A 24,326-nucleotide genomic window follows, 5' to 3' on the forward strand; every position below is an offset into this window, starting at 1 on the left:
TTAAAAGGAGAAACACTCAATTCAATATCACCATTATAATTAGGCCATGATATTGTAGAAAGTTCTGTATTTAACTTTTTAAAATTAGCTTTTGCAAAGTTGAACCGAGTACGGAAGCACGAAGTTTGATAATTATTATCGCGTACATTGCTCATGATTTCGACAGATATTTCCAAAGCAGGATGATACGAGTCCTCTGGTAGAACAAGAGGATTACTCTGAATAACGGAACACTTTGAAGAGGTATCTACGTATACTAAATCTAAGCATTTACCAAATTTATTCGGAATCAAATTAATTTGGTTCAGACCCAACTCGGACATTTTTTCGAAAAACTCATGAAAACATAACCGAGTGCAAATCGGTACGATATAGTCATCGAAAGCTTTCCACGAAGCACATGGTAAATTGAAATCTCCTAATGCGATTATTGAATCTGCATTATTTGCCATCGAAGTAGCACTATTTATTAAAGAAGCATGCTGCATGTATACAGATAAGTCCGAATGGGGTGGTATATAAGAAAGGGTTAAATAAATAAAACAACTATTAACATAGACTATAACACATTTAAATTCAAATGAGTCGATTCCTGGAACAAGAACATCTTCAGATGGGATAGAGGAATGTACGGCAAATAGAACAACCCTCCGATTTTGTTCAGTTAATCAATTCTAAATTTTTTAAATTCACTGTTTAAAATCTCATTATCAAAAATGTGAGGTTTTAATCATGTTTCTGTAAATCCAATAATATGGAAATTAAAATTGGAACTGTTTAGTTACAAGTCGGTTAATTTTGTATTAAGACCTCTAACATTTTGATAATAAATGCTTAGCGAATTTTTACCAATCAGTTTTTTATATCGATGGTCGATTTTGGTAATTTAGCAATGTTTTCCTCAGTTTGACTTCTAAGTTTAGGCTTAAATTCGCGTACAAAAGCCTCAGGTAGCCAGAATGAACTATCTAAGATCTTTTTGAATGTTTCAAGAGATACGTCTATTTTAACTGACGATATACTTCTATCATAAATGAAGTTAAAGTTACGGATATTGATATCATCAATTTTTAAACGTGACGAAATGATAGACTTAATGTCCTCCATCAAGGTATCTTTGGCAAGTCTAGAAATAAATATAGGGTTTTTAGGTGGAATAACTACCAAATTTTTAATAGATGTTACTAAGTTATTAGGTGGAGCCTCTGGAATTGTGACATTTATTACTATTAAAAAGAGCTTTTGGGGAATTGAGCTCTTTGGAAGTTGACGGCTTATCACCTTGAGGGCAAGGAGAAGAGAGATTTATTAGGTCATTGGGCGGAGACGTTCTTTTCTGTACAGAAGAACTAAGTGTGACTTCATCGGAAGGACGTTTACGCTTAGGAGCAGGTTTGGAGGATTCATGAGAATCATTCAGGCACTTAAAAGATTTGAATATTTTTTCGTAGTGCCTAAATTTTTCAGTGAGGATTACAAGATCTCGACCGATTTTGTTAAAGTCATTGCGTTTCTTCCTATAAACTTTAAATAGATCGATTTCAATAGATCTACAATTTAAACAGTACCAACACAATCCCTTACAGTCGAGAATAGAATCTAAGATTCTACCTGTCAGTCCAGCACATTTAATATGGGCAAGCCCATCACAAAGCCAGCATGAAACATAGCGATCTGAATCGCCTTTAATGTTACAATTGGGGAAGTTACAAGACATAATAAACAATCAGAATGAAGATCAAATAAAAGAGTAAGTAAAACAAAATTTAATGTATAAATAATTAATTAGTGTGTTAATAAAATACTAATAATAATAAATTCAATTAAGAACAAACGCAAAAATAATAGCAATTTTTTTTTTTTTTAATCAAAGTTCAAAACCAAAACAGTTTGAAAAAGCAATATAGCGAGCAGTCAGTAGATGCACTGGAACAAATAAAAAGCTACACGCAACACAGCTGTGAATAAAGAAGTAAACGAGATAAATAAAGAGAAAAAAATGAATAAAATAAAACAAAATGAAACAAAAAGCTGACTCGGCACCAAAAATTCGAAAATTTAAACTTTTTAATAATGCACAAAACTTAAGAACATTTAATACTTAGCTTGCTACTCAGAGTTAAATCACTAAATATTTAATTAAATCACTAAAAAATAAATTAAAGTTTAAGAATTTTGCAAAATTAAACACAAAAGTTCACAGCAAAAAAAGTACAGCTTTGTTTGCGCATACTTTGTGATCATGTTAGGTATATTTCGGTCACGGAATTTCTTGATTCAGTCCCCACGCTGAAAGCCCGTAAAGAAGCTATGCAATAGCTTGACAAAGAATTTTGACAAAATATTTAGATCACGGGGTGTGCGTCTGGTCCGTCATCTAATGAAGAGCTACTTTTTAAAATCGCGGATTTAACGATATTTTTAGGATCCACTTGACGGGGTTTACTCTAATCTAATCGAAAATAAGAAAAAACGTTAACTTCGGTTGCACCGAAGCTATAATGCCCTTCAGAAATACAAAGGTTCCTTACAAGAACTGGATTCCGATCGTTCAGTTTGTATAGCAGCTATATGCTATAGTGATCTGATTTGAACAATTTCTTCGAAGATTGTATTATTGCCTTACATAATAATCCATGCCAAATTTCGTCAATATATGTATCTCGTCAAATAAAAAGTTTCCCATACAAGCACTGGATTCCGATTGTTCCGACAAATGAGCAGCTTCTTAATGAGAAAAGGACAGGTGCTGAATTTCAGATCGATAACTTAAAAACTGAGGGACCAGTTTGCATACAGACGGACGGACATGGCTAAATCAACTCAGCTCATCATGCTGATTATATATGAATATATTTTGTAGGGTCTCCGACGTAGCCTTCTGGGTGTTAAAAACATCGTGGAAAACTTAATATACCCTTTTCAGTGTATAAAAATGATAACTAAAATTCCAGCTTAGCCAAGAAGATCATAATATTATATAATATCAACTAATACTTATGTCATTTGTATTTCTTTTAATGTGTTTTCGGTTCTTTTTGCCTAACTTTGCGTTTTACGATTGACCACACATTTTCGATATTATTTAAGTCCGGGCTGTTTGCTGATGTAAAAATCATTTGAAAATTCTTAGAATCATCTCAAGTTTTTGAAAACAAGTGTCTAACTTACACAAACTGCTCGATGGCATTCGAGGAGTATTACAAGTAAAGACCCAACTCTTTGACTTGTGACCGCTCACCAGATCATTATGTATGGAGAATGCTTTAGAGTGCTCAATACACATTCCTCTTGAAAGCGTTCTCCATTTCTCCGTCTTATCCTCTATCCACCATTAGTGCCGATAAAATTAATTTTGCATTCATTGGAAAATATAACATTCTCCCATTCGCCAGAGGTCCACTTTCGCCATTTAGTCGTGATTTTCGCAGTGAGAAGAGGTTTTTTGCGGCTCTGCAAGATTTCACACATATGTCGTCTAATCTTCTTTGGATTGTCCGAGTGCTGTATGAGCTTTCCATGGTGCCAGGTAGTTTCTCTCAAAGTTTTGAAGCAGAGCTAAAACGATCCTTGAGACATAAGTTTTGTAAATGTCTTTCTTGCCTTGAATTCAACGCTTGGGGTCTTCCTTCAGAGACTCGGCCACCAAATTGTTTCGATTGGTTATATTTCCTTTAATATCGTTCACATTGCAATCGTCTTGCAATATCACCGTTGGAGGCCCCAGTCTCCTTTAGCAGGAAAAATTTTTTTTTTTTAAGATCCCATTAAATTTTTGATGTGATGGAATTTTACTATGTTTACTTCACGCACTTTTTTATTGACTGACTTTTCTTAAAATATGTACTCCAACCTATACTAATTTTTAGTATACTTTACTAAGCACCTAAGTTTTAAAAGTGAATCTGATAGAGCCAGAACTAACCTACCGCCAGTACTATCCCTGACTGTATATTGCCTAATTGTCGGAGCAAATCCTTTCTTGATAACAGTATGCCTGTATATAAAAAAATAGTTGAATCGGATAAGGGCTTCTCTTAGTTGCCATATACTTGATACAATGATTTTCGAACTACCGGTTTGTATGGATAATGGTTTGCACCTCCACCTTAGGTCTATTGTGCCCTCTCCTCTGTCACAATGACTCACATAGCCCCAGCTATCAATTTCAATATACTGCTAGGTGCTAATGAGGCGATATAATCCCTTTTCGGAAACATGGATCCGAGGGCCTAAATCCTCCGTCTGCAGGCCGTTGTCTACTCTCTCAGAACCGGTAGCTTGCAGAAGAGGCTACACCCATTTTTAATAAGTGTTTCTTGAGCTTACAATGGCCAGTGTAGAATGCGACAAGTAGCTGTAATTTGTTCCTCAGGAGATTCATTAGATTTTTAACCTGCTGAGATAGTAACCACCTTACTTATGGTAAGAGAGTTTGGTACGCGGTCCTGCGGCTCCTGCACCAATTCCCGTCGACGTTTTCGAGCCGTCGGTGTACCACTTGATTGTGCTGTCTCTCAGCAGTAGGTCGAGCGTGGAATCATTGCATTCAGCCTTGTTTGCAACGGCAACTTTAAACTTCCTGGTGAAGTTTACCGTTTTGGTAATGCTGTCCCATGGGAGAAGAGCCAGTGGTGTTTCATCACTTAGGACCATCATTTGTTGGGACGCGATTACCTGCCCTTTGCCAAACCCTTCTGCTGTCATTTGAAGCATTGTACGCTTGGCTGCTTGTTTGATTACTAGGTGGAGCGGTGTGAGTTCCAGCATAACCTCCAGTGCTGCCGTCGGGCAGTCAAGTCGTTGCAGCTTCGATAGTTGAAGTCCTACCGAAGTCTGCGATTAGCCTCCTGGCTGCAAATCGTCCAACGGGCACGGGAGTCGCATAATACCCTGGTTTAGGAGGTCGCAGCCCTTGGTTGCCGCACGCAGTGAGTACTAATATTTTTTTATATATAAAATTGCTTCAAAATATGTTCTCGAGTATAGCTGAGCAATGTCAAAATTAATATCTTTCTCTATCCCAAATATATAATATATATATGATTTCCGTCTTTCCAGCTGACTTTAAACCGTTCCGGTTGATCAAAATGTGATATTTTAATGAAATAAAGTGGATATGATTTCTTAAAAATTATGTGGTTTGATGCTGAATTAGAATGAAATTAGTATATACCTTGGTCTAAACCTCTCACCTTCATATAATGAATTCCGATTCTCTGGTTGACGTTTTCCACACAAGCTTATAATATAAAATTTAGCCACTTTGATTAGTTAATATCACATTCATACTTATGTATATGTCACTTCAAGATGTTTTTTGTTTTTTTTTCATATAATTTTCGCTGACGCAAAATAAAATATAGCAATTAAACTGAGACTAAGTTTATAACCTTTAATATAAGTCAAGAAGATACCAAATTTTATTGTAATTTAATCACGATTTCATTGAATAATGGATGTTGAATTATTTCTCAATATTTTTTTAAAATAAGGTTGTGCCTGAGTACAAAATGGTCGGTTCCGCCTTATTACCCATTATCCCTAGAACCAACATACTTTATGTAAAAAATTCAAACTTCCGTATGGCTTTATAGAAACGTAAAATATTAGATATTCAATAGTTTAATGTCGAAAATGTGTGAAATCTGTCCACGAATTTTCCCAATGCCCTTAAGCTCGTTCGAATCCCAAAGAAATTGGTGTAATAAAAATTAGAATATTTTGGAAATAGTTAAACTTTTCAAAACTTCTGAAACGCAGGGCTGCCCTATGAATTGACACTGAAAACCTCCGCCAAATATATATGATTGCAGTGAATATAAACACGTGTGATGGCTTGGTTAATCGGGCAGCTGGAGAACTTATGCAAATTGATTTCCATTGTTCTTTTGCAACAACTCTGTGGAATAAATTTTTTTGAACCTTCTGTTGGTTTGATAGCACGATCAAAAAATCCTCATCCTCTAGAAAGTACCTAAACACCAATTGAAAAAGTTCCAAAATCTTTTCCATATAAAAGAAATGAACAAATTTCAATTGAAAGAAATCAGTTTCCAGTTGTTCCGGCTGAAGGAATAATTCATATAAGTCATGGTGCCACATATAATAAAGTAGTAGTTCATACGCGACCCAGAATGCCTAGAGCTTGAATATATGTCGCGTGCAGACGAACTACTACTCCAGAAGGTCTATTCATCATAGAAAATTTTATTCCTCCTAACAAATTTTCTGAATCGGATCCTGTATTTAAGGAACTGAGGGAATTGAACACAAATAAAGCTCTGAAAAAAAATTTTAATTTTATGATTTCCCGAACATCAGGACATCAAATTTTATTCCATAATGTTTAGAGTCTTCATGCTGACATTAATGATATAATATAAAAGCGACTTTTTACTGCTATCTTCACATATTTTATATTTTGTAGAACCTTGGAGTTATCCTTACGAACATTTTGATAAACCAAATCATAGTATTGCTAGCTCTATAGAACCAAAGGCAGTAAAAAAAATGTATACAGGCCGCAAAGTTTTAAAAGCGGTTTTGTTTAAATGTTTAATATTAATATTCTGGTTCTATACAGAAATTCAGCTTTCTGTCAAGCATTTAATTGTAGAGCTTCAAAAAGTCCTTACTTCCGAGTTATGCAATCAAAATGTGGTAATTTTTGGAGATTTTAACATTTGTTTAATGTCTAGAGGGACTACAATAGGAAATCTGTTCCAAGGCAAGGCAACTCTTTAGTTCCCTGCTAGGTGTAGAATATTCAGCTACACTTGCCGGTACACAAATTTATTGGGCATTTTCAAACATGAATCCTTGTCATGTTAATGCAATTACTTTTGAGACAGTACACAGCTTTCATGACAGTATTTGTGTCTCTATTTTGAACTAAAGGTTTCTTTATAATAATAATAACCCAACGATTACCCTCCTCCCGCCGAACCGACGCGAGGGGCGCGATCCGTATACGTTTTTTTAGTGTTGAGATCTAAAACTGCTCAGCTAAAGAAACAAAAATTTCAACAGCTAAGATTTATAGTTACAATATAATAAATTGTTACATTTTTATTCATTAAGAGAAAACAATAAAGTATTTTTAATTTTGAAAAGTGAGTCAGATAAGTCAAATGTGCTGAAATGAGAATTAAAATCATGACATATACGGAGGAATGGCTCGTTTAGTTCAAAATTTGATCTACAGGATTTTAACAGTAAAGGTCTAAACTGCCTCGAAAAGCGAATTAAATTTAATTTCGGACAGGATAAAAGAACTGCAAGCTGTTCCATTCAAGATTTTCACTAAGAATATTATGCCCAGCATTTCCTGCCTTAAGCTTAGGGTCCATATTAACTCCCAAATCAACATACTTAAAAACTTGCTCCAGAATATGGTGTTTTATTACATAAGAAGAGTGGTGCACAGATCTACGGGAAAAGCACATCCGTCTTACATTTATTCAGATTCAATGGCAAATCATTTCTATCACACCATGCAACCATATTGTTTAAGTCTGTTTGCAACAGACACCTTTCCTCAGTTGAAGTGTATGATTTAAAAAGCTTTACGTCATCAGCGTATAATAACATTTTTGAGAATTCAATTACTGAAGAGATATCGTTAATAAACAACAAGAACAGAATCGGGCCAAGATGACTACCTTGCGGAACACCTGAAGAAACATTAATTGTATCTGAAGGTGTATCCTCAAATATCACTCGTTGTGTTCATTGAAGGAATCTTGGCTGAAAGCCCAGCAGATCAAGTTTATGTATAGGAATCGAGAGATTTACTTTATCGAAAGCTTTGCTAAAGTCTGTGTATATAACATCCGTATGCTTATGTTCTTTAAAACCCAATGATACATGGTTTATAAATTCAAGCAAGTTTCTTATAGTCGAATTCCCTTTACGAAATCCATGCTGAGATGAGGAAATTATCGGAGAAATCGAAAAGGTTATATGGTCAGTGATGAAAGTTTAGGTATAACTGATAGTTTGCGATACCTCTATAGTTTTTAATGTTGGATCTAAATCCACTTTTATGCAAAGGAATTATAAATGACTGTTTCCATATTGAAGGAAATATACCGTGTTTAAGAGAGAAATTAAATATCCTTGTCAAAGGCAAGTAAATATATTTGGCACTATTTTTTAGGAAGCATGAGGGTATCATGTCTGGGTAGCAACTAAAAGATGGTTTTAACTTATTTAATTTAAGTAGGACGTCTTCTTCAGAAATAATTGGAGCGTTAATTAAAGTATTCGAACACAACACGTGCTGATAAGATAAAGTTTTGGAAGAATTATTACAGTAGTTTGACTTGAAAAATTCTGCAAACATATTGGATATAATAACATTGTCAGTTGAAATGATAGATTTGTATTTCATCGCGGACGGAAATTTGGAAATCCTGCGTTTGGAGTTGACGAAATCATAAAACGGTTTTGGATAACTTACAACATTCTTTTTTACTTTATTTAAGTAATTATTATAACATTTTTTGTTTAGGTCAAAATATTGTCGACGCAATACGGAATATTTAGAATAGTCGACAAGTGAACCGGTTTTTTTTTAAATGCTTAAAGGCTTGAGTTTTTCTGTTTTTCAACTTATGTAACTCTTTCGACGACCACGGAATTCTACTTTTACTTTTATTAACAATTACTATTGGAACATACTTTTCAAATAATTTCGTAATAATGTTATTAATAGGAGAAACACTCAATTCAATATCACCATTATAATTAGGCCATGATATTGTAGAAAGTTCTGTATTTAACTTTTTAAAATTAGCTTTTGCAAAGTTGAACCGAGTACGGAAGCACGAAGTTTGATAATTATTATCGCGTACATTGCTCATGATTTCGACAGATATTTCCAAAGCAGGATGATACGAGTCCTCTGGTAGAACAAGAGGATTACTCTGAATAACGGAACACTTTGAAGAGGTATCTACGTATACTAAATCTAAGCATTTACCAAATTTATTCGGAATCAAATTAATTTGGTTCAGACCCAACTCGGACATTTTTTCGAAAAACTCATGAAAACATAACCGAGTGCAAATCGGTACGATATAGTCATCGAAAGCTTTCCACGAAGCACATGGTAAATTGAAATCTCCTAATGCGATTATTGAATCTGCATTATTTGCCATCGAAGTAGCACTATTTATAGACTATAATACATTTAAATTCAAATGAGTCGATTCCTGGAACAAGAACATCTTCAGATGGGATAGAGGAATGTACGGCAAATAGAACAACCCTCCGACTTTGTTCAGTTAATCAATTCTAAATTTTTTAAATTCACTGTTTAAAATCTCATTATCAAAAATGTGAGGTTTTAATCATGTTTCTGTAAATCCAATAATATGGAAATTAAAATTGGAACTGTTTAGTTACAAGTCGGTTAATTTTGTATTAAGACCTCTAACATTTTGATAATAAATGCTTAGCGAATTTTTACCAATCAGTTTTTTATATCGATGGTTGATTTTGGTAATTTAGCAATGTTTTCCTCAGTTTGACTTCTAAGTTTAGGCTTAAATTCGCGTACAAAAGCCTCAGGTAGCCAGAATGAACTATCTAAGATCTTTTTGAATGTTTCAAGAGATACGTCTATTTTAACTGACGATATACTTCTATCATAAATGAAGTTAAAGTTACGGATATTGATATCATCAATTTTTAAACGTGACGAAATGATAGACTTAATGTCCTCCATCAAGGTATCTTTGGCAAGTCTAGAAATAAATATAGACTTTTTAGGTGGAATAACTACCAAATTTTTAATAGATGTTACTAAGTTATTAGGTGGAGCCTCTGGAATTGTGAGACATTTATTACTATTAGATAGAGCTTTTGGGGAATTGAGCTCTTTGGAAGTTGACGGCTTATCACCTTGAGGGCAAGAAAAAGAGAGATTTATAAGGTCTTCGGGCGGAGACGTTCTTTTCTGTACAGAAGAACTAAGTGTGACTTCATCGGAAGGACGTTTACGCTTAGGAGCAGGTTTGGAGGATTCATGAGAATCATTCAGGCACTTAAAAGATTTGAATATTTTTTCGTAGTGCCTAAATTTTTCAGTGAGGATTACAAGATCTCGACCGATTTTGTTAAAGCCATTGCGTTTCTTCCTATAAACTTTAAATAGATCGATTTCAATAGTTCTACAATTTAAACAGTACCAACGCATCCCTTACAGTCGAGAATAGAATCTAAGATTCTACCTGTCAGTCTTTTAATATGGGCAAGCCCATCACAAAGCCAGCATGAAACATAGCGATCTGAATCGCCTTTAATGTTACAATTGGGGAAGTTACAAGACATAATAAACAACCAGAATGAAGATCAAATAAAAGAGTAAGTCAAACAAAATTTGATGTATAAATAATTAATTAGTGTGTTAATAAAATACTAATAATAATAAATTCAATTAAGAACAAACGCAAAAATAATAGCAATTTTGTTTTTTTTTTCATCAAAGTTCAAAACCAAGACAGTTTGAAAAAGCAATATAGCAGTCAGTAGATGCACTGGAACAAATAAAAAGCTACACGCAACACAGCTGTGAATAAAGAAGTAAATGAGATAAATAAAGAGAGAAAATAGAATAAAATAAAACAAAATGAAACAAAAAGCTGACTCGGCACCAAAAATTCGAAAATTTAAACTTTTTAATAATGCACAAAACTTAAGAACATTTAATACTTAGCTTGCTACTCAGAGTTAAATCACTAAATATTGAATTAAATCACTAAAAAATCAATTAAAGTTTAAGAATTTTGCAAAATTAAACACAATAGTTCACAGCAAAAAAATTACAGCTTTACAGCTTGAAGTGTTGCCACCTTTTTGCATAAGAGCCATTGCTCAAACAGTAGTTAATCTCATTGGCTTAAGAAAAGCGATGGACGACCAGGCGTCGGCAATCACCAGACAGTGGTAAGGCAGCACCACCGAAGTTTCATCGTTGTCGTTTAAATATTGTGAATATTTGTGAGCCATTATGCACTCATCTCAACTTATAATTGAACTTTTTATCAACACTGCAGACATATGAGATTATCTGTGGTGTTATTAAAATGTATTACCGGTTCCATATGGTGAGTTCTAAAAAAACCGCCTTGGATCAATATAATCCATATATGTATACGAAAATTACTGTAGCCTTGCAGTAGCTACGTGTTGTTATTATTATTATTATGTTTTTTTTGGGAGTAATAAAGTGTTCAAATGATGTTTACATGAATTTTGAGCGCATGTTTATGATTTGAATAATATTTTTTGTATATATGAATTGTATTGACTTTTAACGTAAAGAAATCCTATGTCCGTCCCCTGGTTTTAGACTACCGCCCCACCAATTTTCAACCAAATCGTTCTTGAGTTATAAATAGTGTAACTAACAGGACTTTCTTTTAAATATATTGATTGTAAATTTATCAAACACTTCCAAATTTATCCATTTGCAAGTTTTGTCAGATTAGTAAACAGCTAATTCGAATATTGGTTTTGCATATGTTCGAAAACACTGTATCCAATCAAATTCTGTGACACCATTGAAAATCAGAATTGGTTTGCAATTCTGACAGCTACGCAAATCTGTTTTGTATTCAACAACACCCCTGTATATAATATGTAGTTTTAATTACAAAAATATGTATATACCTTTATATAGATGATGTGGAGACTTACATTAATATATTCCCCAAACGTGAATAAATATACACCTAATTCTGTTTTGACACGGTTTGAAAATAAAATTTTTTTGTATTTTTTTACACGATTTTATTCCATTTAGCACGATTCTTTTGGGCTTTAATTATATTTAGTTTTTGTGAAATATTTTCATATCACAAATTTAGGGGAATTCCCTTTTTATGGATACATGCAAGTTTACCGGTCGGAATAATTGTAAATAGCACAAATTTGTGTTTCCAACGTTACATTATGGTAAATTTAACTTTAACGTTTAAGATAAAAGAAAAGCCAAAAAAATATGTTGTATTCATTCCGTTATTATTAGCTGTTTAACATATTTGTTTTAAGTTCTTGAACTTGCCAAAAATTTAACTTTTACTTTTAAGCTTGAAGGGCATATTTTCAATAACTATTCTTGTTCAATAAATACACATTTATAGTATGTGATTTGAAAAAATTCGCATTAATACTTGTTCTTAAAAAATCATTGTTTAGCATAAATTTTAATAGGTTTTATAGATAAGAAACCAATAATCTAATTTTGCATACGATCAGTGTCCTTTTTTAGAAGCCAATCAACCATTTTAAAATGCCATATTTTTTCAGCGATCACACTAGGCACACTTAAGAAGAAATTATATTAGATTATTCCACCTCTTTTTATATTCATCATATTATCATTTGGAGGAGCATAGAAAATATTTAAGTATAATAACAGAAATATAAAAAATGCAAATACATATGAAGATTTCATTACAAAAATCCAAATTTTACTAAGAAGTTGAATTTCTGGAACACATGGTTGCAAAAATGTTAAAACAATTTAAAATTTTCCGGTAACTACGGCAGTTAAAAGTTTTCTGGGAGTGATTGGATATTACAGGAAGTTTAGCAAAGATTATGCAAAAATAGTAAAACCATTAGAAAACATACATTAGGTAAAAACGGAAAAGGAAGCTTCCAATTTAGTTTCGACTCTAAATGCCTTAGCCACATAGCCTCTTGAGTGGCCGTAGCTAGTGCCATATATTCAGACTCCATGGTTGATAAGGCAACTGTGTTCTGTCGTTTAGAACACCATGAGACTGAAGCACCCTGAAACAAAAAAATGTAGCCCGAGCATGATCTCCGGCTGTTAATGTCAGAAGCCCAATCTGAATCACAGTAGCCAAACACTCCTCTTTCATCTCTATCTTGACAAAATTTTTATTTATAATCCTTAGTTCCTTTTAAGTAGCGTAGCACTCTTTTTACTGCCAACCAGTGTTGTGTTTCTGGTTTGTTGTTGAAACTACTTAATTTGTTTACAACAAAACAAATATGTGGTCTTGTTCCTTGTGATAGGTAAAGTAAACTTCCAATAGCTTCTTGATAAGGTGCATTACTAATAATATTATTTTCATCTCCTGTGCTGATCAATTTGGAACTAAGATCACAGGTCGAATGGACTGGATTACAATCTGTCATATTGAATCTCTGTAGGATTTTTTCTATATAAGCAGTCTGATCAATATAAATTTGGTCTCTGGCCGCGTTTTGACTTATCCTCCAGCCAATAAAATAATTGACAGGTCCAAGTGATTACATTTCAAATTTACTTTTAAGTTGTAGCTTGATCTCTTTACCTTTCTCTTCATTATTATAAAAAATTAATAAATCATCAACAGAGATCAATATAAAGATGATGTTTCCATTATCATTTTTGTAGTAAATACATGGATCAACAGACGTACTTTCCAATCCTAACTGTTTGAGAACAGAAGTAAGTTTCAAATTCCATTGGCGACTCGCCTGTTTTAAGCCAAAAATAGACTTATTTAATCTGCAAACTTGTCCGTGTTCATAGCCAGGTGGTTGATTCATATATATTTCAGCATCTATATCTCCCTGCAAAAATGCTGTAACTGCATCCATTTGATCTATATATAAATTTTCTTTTACAGCTAGTGCAAACTGGTGCCATGCTACAGAGCAAAAATTTCATTATATTCAGTTCCTTTCCTCTGTCTGAATCCTTTTATTACTAATCTTGCTTTGTATCGTACAACTTCACCATTTGCATCTATTTTCATTTTGTAAACCCATTTGCAAGGGATTATTCTTTGTCTTCAGGTAGAGTTACCAATGTCCATGTATTATTCTGAAGAAGCGATTCATACTCGCTATCCATAGCTTCTTTCCACTCTTTTGCTTTTGGGCTTGATAGAGCATCTTCCACAGTCTCTGGTTCCTTTAATAATGCTGATGAACATGTTGGTTTCTCTTCATAACGAAAATAAGTAGTAGGTTTGGGTTTGATATTCCTTGGCCTCAGAGTTATATTTCTTAATGGTATAGTATCGTCATCATGTCTTTCCGGTGTGTAATCTGGGTCATTATCTCTTTCTGAATTTGACATATCACTGCTGGTATCATACAATTGTTCCTCTTCTGAACTTTCATTTACTAAAGTATCGGTATCAGATTCTTGTTTGGCTGTTGTTTCCTGTTCTTGCAAAGAAGTAAGTGGCATAATTACACAATTATTCCTAGCTGTGTGTTCCAAGAAAACAACATCTCTACTCTTGTATATATGTTTTTTACTCTCATCATACAATCTGTAGCCTTTAGTATATTCGCGATACCCCACAAATATCATCTTGGTAGCTTTCGAGTCCCATTTTCGTCTGCTTTCTTTTGGTACATGAACCATTGCGTGACAACCAAATATTTTCATGTTATTTAAGTTTGGTATTTTACCTGTCCACAATTGATATGGCGTCTTGTAGTCCAAAACTTTCGATGGTGAACGATTTGTTATATATGCCGCTGTTGAGACCGCTTCAGCCCAAAATATTTTCTGTAATCTGGAATTCAAAATTAGGCATCTAGCTCTCTCTACTAATGTGCGATTCATACGCTCTGCCATACCGTTTTGCTGTGGTGTATATGTATTTTTAAATGGTTGTCTACTTATTTTTCCCTCTAAGCAAGTTGCGCAAATTTGATTACCTTTTTTTGATAATTTAACCCCGTCTGCACTATCAGTTACCTTCTGTAAGTCTGTGAAATTGAGATGGTCCATTCTTAGATGCCATAAATTTATATCTCGCTCATCTGCTGTTGATAGCAATGCCGGTGCTTCAGAAACATTATTCAATATATACATGTTATTGCGATGCAATGCTGTCAATATTAACTTATTATTTTGGTATATCTGACAACTATCTCTCTCAAATTTCACTTCACAGCCTTTATTTACCATTTGACTTACAGAAAGTAAATTAACTGTCAGTATGGGTACATATTATATAAGACATCACTGACCTGTATTGTCCGTATTATGCCATCTGAGTCTCTAATCTGAAAATCCACCTTGCCACTGCCTTTTACTGCTACTGTTTTATTGTCTGCAACCTTAATATTGTTGATAGTTGATGGGGATACATCATACATCCAATTCTTGTTATTGCACATATGCAGTGATGCTCCGGAATCGACATACCAGCAACTCCCATCCAATGCAGCAGCAGCTGGAAAAGCCGCATAATAACCATTATTTGAATTATCATTGTTTGAGAGAACCTTCTTTTTGCCTTTAAAGTAGCAATCCCTACCGTGGCCCTTTGGGTTGCCCTTTCCTCTGATATTGGTTATTAGGATTTTTTTGCTTTCACATATTTTGTTTATTATATGACTTGGCATAGTAAGCAGCTAAATCTGATACCTTAACTTTTTGTAACAACTTAGTTTTTACATAATCTGCAGTAATATTCACACCGGAGCTCTCCAAAGCCATTATCATTGGCTTGTAGTAGTCTGGGAGACCAGCGAGCAGCAACGTACCCAGCCACTCGTCACCTACTACAAAATTGATATTTCTTAACTTGTGAGCTGTTGACATTACCTTATTGACATATTCTTCGACACTCGAGCAATTGTCCAAGCTAGTGGTGATCAAATCTCTCAATAAACTTACTTTTCTGCTAAGCCCTGAGTCATCAAACACTTTTTCTAATTTAGTCCAAACCTGTTTCGCTGTTGTAGCCTCTTGTACATGGACGTAGTTAACTGGGTCCACCAACAGTATTATTTTCGATTTTGCTTTCGTATTTTTCTTGCTATCAGATACATAGGCTGGATCCGGTTCAATCTGTTGTCACAATTCTTCATGTTCGAGGTAGTTTTTTACGGCAAACTTCCAACTTTGGTAATTTTCTCTTCCAATTAGTTTCTCAATAGTACCCATTGTTATTTGTGATGCCATTTTATTACCTACTTTTCTCAAAAAAATAAGCTGAAATTGCTGGAAAAAAATGAGCACGCCGGCAATGGCCGATTTTGATTTGAATTTTTAGGTTAACTAACTTCAATCTAAGTGAATCACAGCGCTTATATTTTGAAAAACTTCCCTAATATACTATCGGACATATATTGCCCATAACCGCTTATTATATGTTAGTATTTAAGTATTTACTTGATAAAGTAGGAAATTAAAACAAAACCACGAACTGAGCAAATCGACGGAATATATTATATTGTAAAAATAAAATGACAATAATAGATTACAGAGTAAGGTTGCCAACAGTAAAAAGTTTTTGACAAGTACAAAATATTAACTATAGATGGCGTTCAGTGTTGCATTAATCATTTCAACAGAGTTTCGCAACACATGTCTAAAAAAATTCAAATTCTAATTGAACAGGAAGGAATTTTTTATTTAAAATCAACCTATTTTACTGGGAAAGTTCAATGAGAGTATCGGAAGACATTATATTAAGGATATGGGGTTTAGACCAAGGTATGGACCAATTTCATTCAAATTCAGTACTAAACCACATTACCTACCATTACTACCACACAAGAATGTGTGAACTGTTTGCAGTAACATTACTCAATTATACTGGAGAACATGTTTCCACGCATTTTTAGGAAGATAACTCAAAAATTTACCGATATATTCGGTATAAAGTCTGCTAAAATAACAAAAATTATTAAATGTAGTATATGGAAGCTAAGGTAATTCGAGGGCGAACTATTTTTGGCATTGAACTAGAGTATATTAGGAATTTTACGTTCACTTAATTTTGCTAAGATCGGTTCCATATCATATAATATATACGCCATAAAACTAACTGAAATTTTGAAATTTTTACATTAGGTATATGGGGATTACGGGTAGTATTGACCCGATTAGGAACTATGGTCCACATATTCGGTATCTGAGGGCTTGGTAAGTTATGATTATTTAAAAAATATTAGACGTGAGATCTTGTGGACAATATTTGTGGACAAATTTTGTTCTGAAAACTTTATAATTATCTAAATTTCAGTATTCTCATATATATATTTTGTTATCAAATTACACAAGATCACAACAAAAATAATGAGAAGAAGAATAGAAAACACTTTTAATATCATAATGAATAAAATTTAAAATTTTACTAAATTACGAGTATTTTTATACCTGTCTTATGAATTTTAAACGCATTTTTCTCAAACGAGAGTCAATTCTCCGACACGACCACGACATACAATACATTTGGCAGGTAATGAGAATGACTTTGTTGTGAAATATTATATTAGGGTGTGTTTTTGCAAATTTAGTGCGAAATTGAAGTAAATATTTTATAATAATTTTCTATTAAATGTTCACGTGCGTTGATTAAAAATTATGTACCTTATGGAACATATAACTGTTTTTGGTTTTAAAATGATTTACGTTGGATTCAACAAACCGCGCTACTGTCGCTGATCCAATAAATTAAGCTTTTTACATTGTAAATAAAACCGGTTATAAAATAGAGTTTAAACTTTTACACGTTTCTTAAAATAAAAAGTTTTAAATTAAAACACGCATCGAATGATCGGATTGTGATAAATGTACATTTAATGACGTTAGATATTGAAATAACTTTAAAATTAATTATCAAAACGATTCAGATTGTTACAGTTTATTCAAAAAATGTTGAAATATACGAATTAAATATGTGTATATAGGTCTATTCTAATTAAAAATTTTTCTTTGGTTTTTCGCTTGAGACAATTTTAAGCAGACAAATTTTTCTCACCGCCAGACACCTTTTTCGGAGGTAATTCAGCCTTCAAACAATTACTGTAGGCTTGAGTAACGTTGATAATTTGGCTTATCGAATCAACCCTCTTTTAAGCGTGCGGGAAAATCCCCACTTATAAATTTAATACCTTAACATATGTAATACACCCGATTATAATAACATTTCAATAAGCATTAATAACAGTAATATAAAACAAGTAAGGAGGGGATAAGTTCGGGTGTAACCGAATATTTTATACTCTTGCAACTTACCAGGATTAAAACCGCGGAAATACGTTCAGGTGTTGGCAAAAATCGTGAATGGATTGCAATCAAATTTATATCATAAATATATGTAATATATATTAAATTACTTTTATACCTATATTTTATTTCCTGTCGGCGAAAATTGTATTAAAAACAACGTCAAAAAAACATATCTGAAGTCAACTACTTGTATGCGGTATAAAGTCAGCCGGACATAGGAAAATCTTTCGAATATGGAGGCTTCTATTAGGTATATGGGGGCTTACTGATCCGATTCAACCCATTTTTGACATACAGGCATACTATTATCAGAAAAGGATTCTCTTATCTATATTTATAATATATCTCTATTTGCAACAGGAACTGGGGTCCACATATTGGGTATATGAGGGATTGAATATGTGTAGTCCGACTTGGACAATTTTTGGGCATCAAGTGACACAAGATGGAATTTAAAACTTTGTTATATGGAAAAAAGGCGTCTGTTTCGCCCATCTTCATATTGTAACGTTAGTATGCTATAATATTAGCAACCACGGTGCCACGCCCATCGTCCAAATTTGTTATTGGCTCCTACAAAGCCATCTTGTACCATCTCGGGTGTAAAATTGTATGTCTCTGGTGCATTCATTTATAGATTTATCGCAATTTTAGTAGTTTTTAACAAAACCGTTATATGGGGAGAGAGCGGGATTATCATCCGATTTCCTCTATTTTCGCACTGTTCGCAGGGGTTCTTTAAGGATTGTTGTTGTTGTAACGGTTACCTAGTCCCCGCTTGGGTGATAAGTCATAGTTGGGTTGTCGTCGAGGTCATCTAACGCGAGGCCCAAGAAACGAGCTGTTTCGACGGGGTCGGGGTCGGGTGTTGGAATGTCGGGGTCTATTCTGGATAAGTAGGAGTTTAACCTGCTACAATATCCAGAACGAAGTTGCGCGAGGGTCACTTTGGTTTCGCGAGGCAACTGTTGTTGTTGTTGTAGCGGCAGAATTTTAATGAGTTGACAGTCCTTGGCCGGAATAAATCCGGGTCCGTTCCGGTTACGTAGACCCGACTGTCGTGGGAACGGAACGCGAGGCAGCTCGAGCTCTACGTCTGCTATGAGTGGTGGTTTGACTCCTAGTACGCCATTCCTGAGAGGGAGTCGGTGAAAGTGTTGATGGCTCCAATGTGAATGGCAGTCAGTGCTTGTTTAAAGTTCGTTGCGTCCGAGTCCGGTCGGCGTACTGTCCAATGTCGGCGACGTAATGAAGGAAGGACCTCTTGATTTTCCTAGGAGGCGGAGAGGAGCTCGTTATGTTCCTTAACCGGAAGCATAAGGGCCTCACTGTGCAGGTGTTCTATTGGGGACATCAAGAGGCATTACGTGATAGTCCGGAGTGCAGTGTTTTGACAAGTCTGAAGCTTCTTCGTCTGCGTTGCACTACATCCAGGCGACCATATAAGTGATGCATAGTTTAGGGCCGGTCAGCCGATTGCCTTGTATGTTGCCTACAACGTTTCTTTGTCTTTTCCCCCAAGAGCTGCCGGCAAGCGATTTGAGGATTTTGTTGCGGCTCTGTACTTCGGCAGTTATCGCGGTCGTGTGAGGAGTGAAGGAGCACAGACTGTCTAATGTAACGCCTAAAATTTTAGGGTTGTTGACTGTCGGAATTTTTGTGCCATCGACTGAAATGTTCAGATCTAGTCTGTACTCCTTCGTCCAGTTTGTGAAAATGGTTGCTGTGGATTTAGTGGGGGAGAGTGTCAGACTCCTTGCAGAGAAGAAGGGAGAAAGGTCGGAGAGATAACTGTTTACTTTCGAGCACATGCCATCGATTCCATTGCCCGACATCAATATCGTGCAGTCATCAGCGTACGAAGTCACGGAAATTCCCATTTGTGGTTGGGGGAGTTTCGAGATGTAGAAATTAAACAGTAGTGGGGAGAGGACACCACCCTGCGGAACCCCCTGTTTAATTCTTTTAAGTTTGGAGTTTTGACTTCGAAACAGTGCAGGCGATAGTTCATAGTCCACCGCTTCAGCCCCGGAGAGAGCGTGGATTGGCTTCTAGTTTAGGCCATGAACTATCTGGGTGTGGACTATCATCCATGCTGATGGACTGCTAGACTCAGGCGGTGAGTGAATGTCGGGAGTAGGAAGGCCTCGAGTGTCTTTACTATTGGGGAAAGGAGAGTTATCGGACGATAAGACTCCCCTTTGTTGGCGGCTTTCCCATGTTTCAGTAGTGGGACCACTCTTCCGACTTTCCAAACATCGGGTATTTGAAGAGTGGAAATCGACAAGTTGAGGACCTTGATGAGGTAGCTTACTCCCGTCGAGCCCAGATGTTTTAGCATCAGCATGCTTATTCCGCCAGGGCCAATAGATTTACACGATTTGGCCTTTTTTATGGCACTCTGAACCTTCCCATCGGTGAAAGTAAGCGGTGCGCGTTTGGCCTTCTTGGTCGAATGATGCAGTGTAAATTGCCGGCTAAAATAGCTTGCGCACTTCTTCGGATCCGAGGAGGCATGGCCATCGAATTGAATTTCAAGCCGGTCGTCATGTTTCCTCGGATTAGACAAGGCCTTGACAGTAGTCCAAAGCTTATTCACACCGGTGGAGAGATTGCATGACTTCAGGTGCTCTATCCATTTTGTCCGCTTATGTTGATTTACCATTTGCCGAATCTCCAAATTGAGATCCCATATTCGGGGATCACAGGGAACGGCATGGCGTAAGGTGTCGCGCTCGTGTGCTAATACAGCTGCTTCGGCTGGGAAATTAGGGCGGAGTTCCGCGGTTCTTCAAGCCGGTATGAAGCGAGCAGAAGCAGTAGTGATCACCTTGCGGAATTGACGCTCGCCAACGATGACGTGTCGTAGGAATGGTAGTGCGTTGAAAATGCTCTCAGTAAATTCTGTGAAGCCGACCCAGTTAGCTATGTTAAAGTTAATGAAGGTGCGATTGTCCACAGAAATAAAGTCGGGAGGTCTCTCTATCGAGATAATTATGGGCAGATGGTCGGATGCAAGAGTTAGCATAGGTCGCCAGCTTATGCTATTTATCAGACCACCGCTAGCGATGGTAATATTAGGCAAGCATTTACAGGTGTCCATAATTCTGGTGGAGGCTTCGTCATTCATTGTGCAGAATGTCGAATCGTCAATCTGTTCCGCCAGCTCCATCCCCTTCGATCGTTTGACAAGCAGGAATGCTAAAGAACTTCGGTTTTCACCACGAAGTATCGCACCTATGTGCGGGAGATATCCTGCTGGGCAACATGTAACTGGGGGATGTATATGTTAAATATCTCGAGCTCGACATCGCCTGACCTGACAGCTATACCCTGAAATTCAAGGGTATTGCCCCAGCGGTCGATGTCACCATCGATTAGACGATACTGCACGGTGTTGTACAGTATGAAGGTTGGTAGGACTGGGAGTCATGCTGCCTTGAGCTCCTTAGGGCCTGAGCAGGTCTTAAGATAGATCCATGCATTGCATTTGCTGCACCTAACCGAGGTGGAGTTTGAATGGAGCCTTTTAGCGCAAATGCAGCAGAAGAATCCCTTGGGGCCCGAGTTGGACTCGATGCCAGCACGGTCAAGAGGATACACACTGACAGACATATTCGGCATTTGGTTAGAATAAGTAGTATATGGAAGTTGAGGGTAGTATTAACCCGCTTTTATCAATTTTTGTCAATACCACATACTACTAACATGCCACAGACTAATAAAATGCTCCCACTGTTTCATTAAGGTACCTCGCATACCATCACCAATCATATGGAGTAAGGTCAGACGAATCTTCGAAAATCCTGATATTAGTTACAAATTTTTACCCGATTTCCATTTTAGGCACAAAGATACCTTGTTATGAGAAAAACACGCTCTCTCATTTTCATTGAAATAACTCCCATATTGGCCGATATATGCGGTATAAAGTCACCCGGAAGTTCAAAAATCTTTAAATTAGGCATATGTGGGTTATTGGAAGTATTGATCCGATTCAACTCATTTTTGACACAAAAACATACTATTATCGAGAGTTTCATTTAATTATTTTATTATATGAATTTCAATTATATATATATCTTACACATTGACCGTATTGTTGGTAAAAAGTCAACAATAGGCATTGGAGTCCACATATTCAGTACCTAGGGGCTTGAACAGTTTTGGTTCGATTTTGACAATTTTTGGTCACAAAGTGGCATACTTTAAGTGCATTATTCACACAAAGTTTTAAAATGCTACCGATACAATCCTTGTTGCTTGATTTGCATAATGGAAAGTGAAAGAATCAGATGGAATTTAAAATGGTGTTATATGGGAAAAAGGCGTCGTTTTAATCCGACTTCGCCCATTTTCGCACTTTAACATAGACATATGAGAAAAATGTTATGTACTGAATTTGGTTGAAATCTGATAAGCAGGTCCCAAGATATGGGTTTTCACCTAAAAGCGGCCGGTGCCACGCCCACTGTCTAATTTTGAACGCGGTTCCTATAAAGTCATCTCATACCATCCCAAAGATAAAATTTAATGTCTCTGACATGTTTAGTGCTTGATTTTTTGCGCTTTTGTAGTTCTTAACAGTACCGTTATATGGTCAGTGTGCGGGGTTGTCCCCCGATTTTACAGTACCATTTTCACACTGTCGATATAGGTGCTAAATACATTTGTTATCAGTGAATTGTGTTATTATAGCTTTAGCGGTTTAGTAGATATGCACATTAAACCTATCAGGGGCGGGCCCAGTTTAAAAAAAAATTTAATCCCTAATGTGATCCTGTATACCAAATTCCTGCTTAATTTCTTACTCGCTGATCCTGTATACCAAATAACAGCATTATATCTTATTGTGGAGCTTAGTTATGGCAATTTATACCTTAGATTAATGGAGTTTTGTGGGCGTGTGGTCCGATTACGCCCATCTGCAATACCAACCGTCAATGTAGCTTAGATAACGGTTAATTCATTAGAAATTTAAAACTACCCGGCACAAAAGTTTAAATACAACCACTGAAAAATACGCATCGCATATGTTTCACAAATTCGTTAGAAAAAAGTGCCGTTATATTCAATTCGGCAACTTACACATTTTTATTCGGTATTAGAAGCGATTTCTACTCCAAGAGTGAACATAGAATAAAAAAATGTGGAAAACGGTTGGCCTCAAGGGCCATCTCTGCAACTTCAAGCTAATTTCATACGTTAACGTTCAAATTTCGCTTTTTTCACTGCTTTTGAGCTCTTCGAATTTAATGGGAGTTTAATATTATATAACACTATTTCCCAAATTTCTCAAACACTAATCAATTTTGGTGATTTCTTTCGTTTTCAATATCTCGCAAGTAAATCAACAGATTTTGACCCGGTTTGCGGCAAACGATGTGTATCTTCAAGGTTTAGAACTGATTAGTTTTTGGTGTCGATCGGTCAAGTTTGGAAGAAATTCAGAAAAAAAACGATTTTTCAAAATTTTTATTTTTGAGATTTCTCGAAATCTACTGGTCCGATTGGGTCCAAACTTACACGAAATGCAAGTGCAATGAAACCCTTTGGAATGCCGTTTATTCAAATCGGTTGAGCCGTTTAAAAGTTATAAGAGGTTTACACACATCCACACACACACACACACATCCACACACACATATAGGTAGTGAATTCAAGTGAAGTGGTTGCGGGTTTTTGCTGAAAAGCAAATTATTTTTCCCCTGACACAGCAATCCAAAAAAAACGCGTGCTTAATTTGCTCTGCCGTTTTGTTTTGGTCAATCAGCTGTTGTCCTTTTTTGTTTCTCCTTTTTATATTCCCTTTTGGTTTTGGCATTGCCAACTACCGAAAATATTAGCAAGGTTTTAGGGGCAGTGACTGAACACACTTACTGTCAGGTGTTTCCAACTATTTTCTCATTGAGGTATGGCCTCTGAGAACAGTAGTGGGTGCACCCCAGAGAATCCATTTAGAAGGAACTCGAAAGTTATGAGAACGCCTCCTATTGGAAAAAATGAGTTATCCACCGTTGCTGGATCAGCAATAATGTGTGAAAATGCTAACCAGGCAATAAGATGTGCCAAACCTGCTGGAGAACCACAAAATAGTGAAACTACCCAGAACTTTAACCAGTTGGGTAGTAAGATTAAAGAGCTTGAGAGTATGATGTCTGGACAAAGGCATATAAATCAAGCAATGCGCGACTTAGTTACCAACATAGTGATGCTACATGCCAAGGCGGAAATAAGAGAAAACCTACCCAAAAGGACTATGGTAGGAAAGGCATCCCAAGTATCCCCCATGGGTAAATATGTGAATACTCCA

General features: G+C 35.7%; 1 protein-coding gene across 7 annotated transcripts in view; it reads right to left on the reverse strand.

Moving 5' to 3' along the window:
• The window catches only part of CaMKI (Calcium/calmodulin-dependent protein kinase I), a 407,212-nt gene that overhangs the window by 326,253 nt on the left and 56,633 nt on the right, over positions 1–24,326 (reverse strand). Inside the window, exon 1 of one of the 7 annotated variants that reach the window (XM_070112311.1) lies at positions 16,169–16,185. The exons of the other annotated variants lie outside the window; for them this stretch is intronic. The gene's annotated coding sequence lies outside the window, so the exon portion shown is untranslated. Of the gene's footprint in view, positions 1–16,168; positions 16,186–24,326 lie in introns of those variants that run through there. 7 annotated transcript variants of the gene reach the window in all.

This window comes from Bactrocera oleae, chromosome X (assembly GCF_042242935.1).
Source record: "Bactrocera oleae isolate idBacOlea1 chromosome X, idBacOlea1, whole genome shotgun sequence".
Classification (NCBI taxonomy): Eukaryota; Metazoa; Arthropoda; class Insecta; order Diptera; family Tephritidae; genus Bactrocera; species Bactrocera oleae.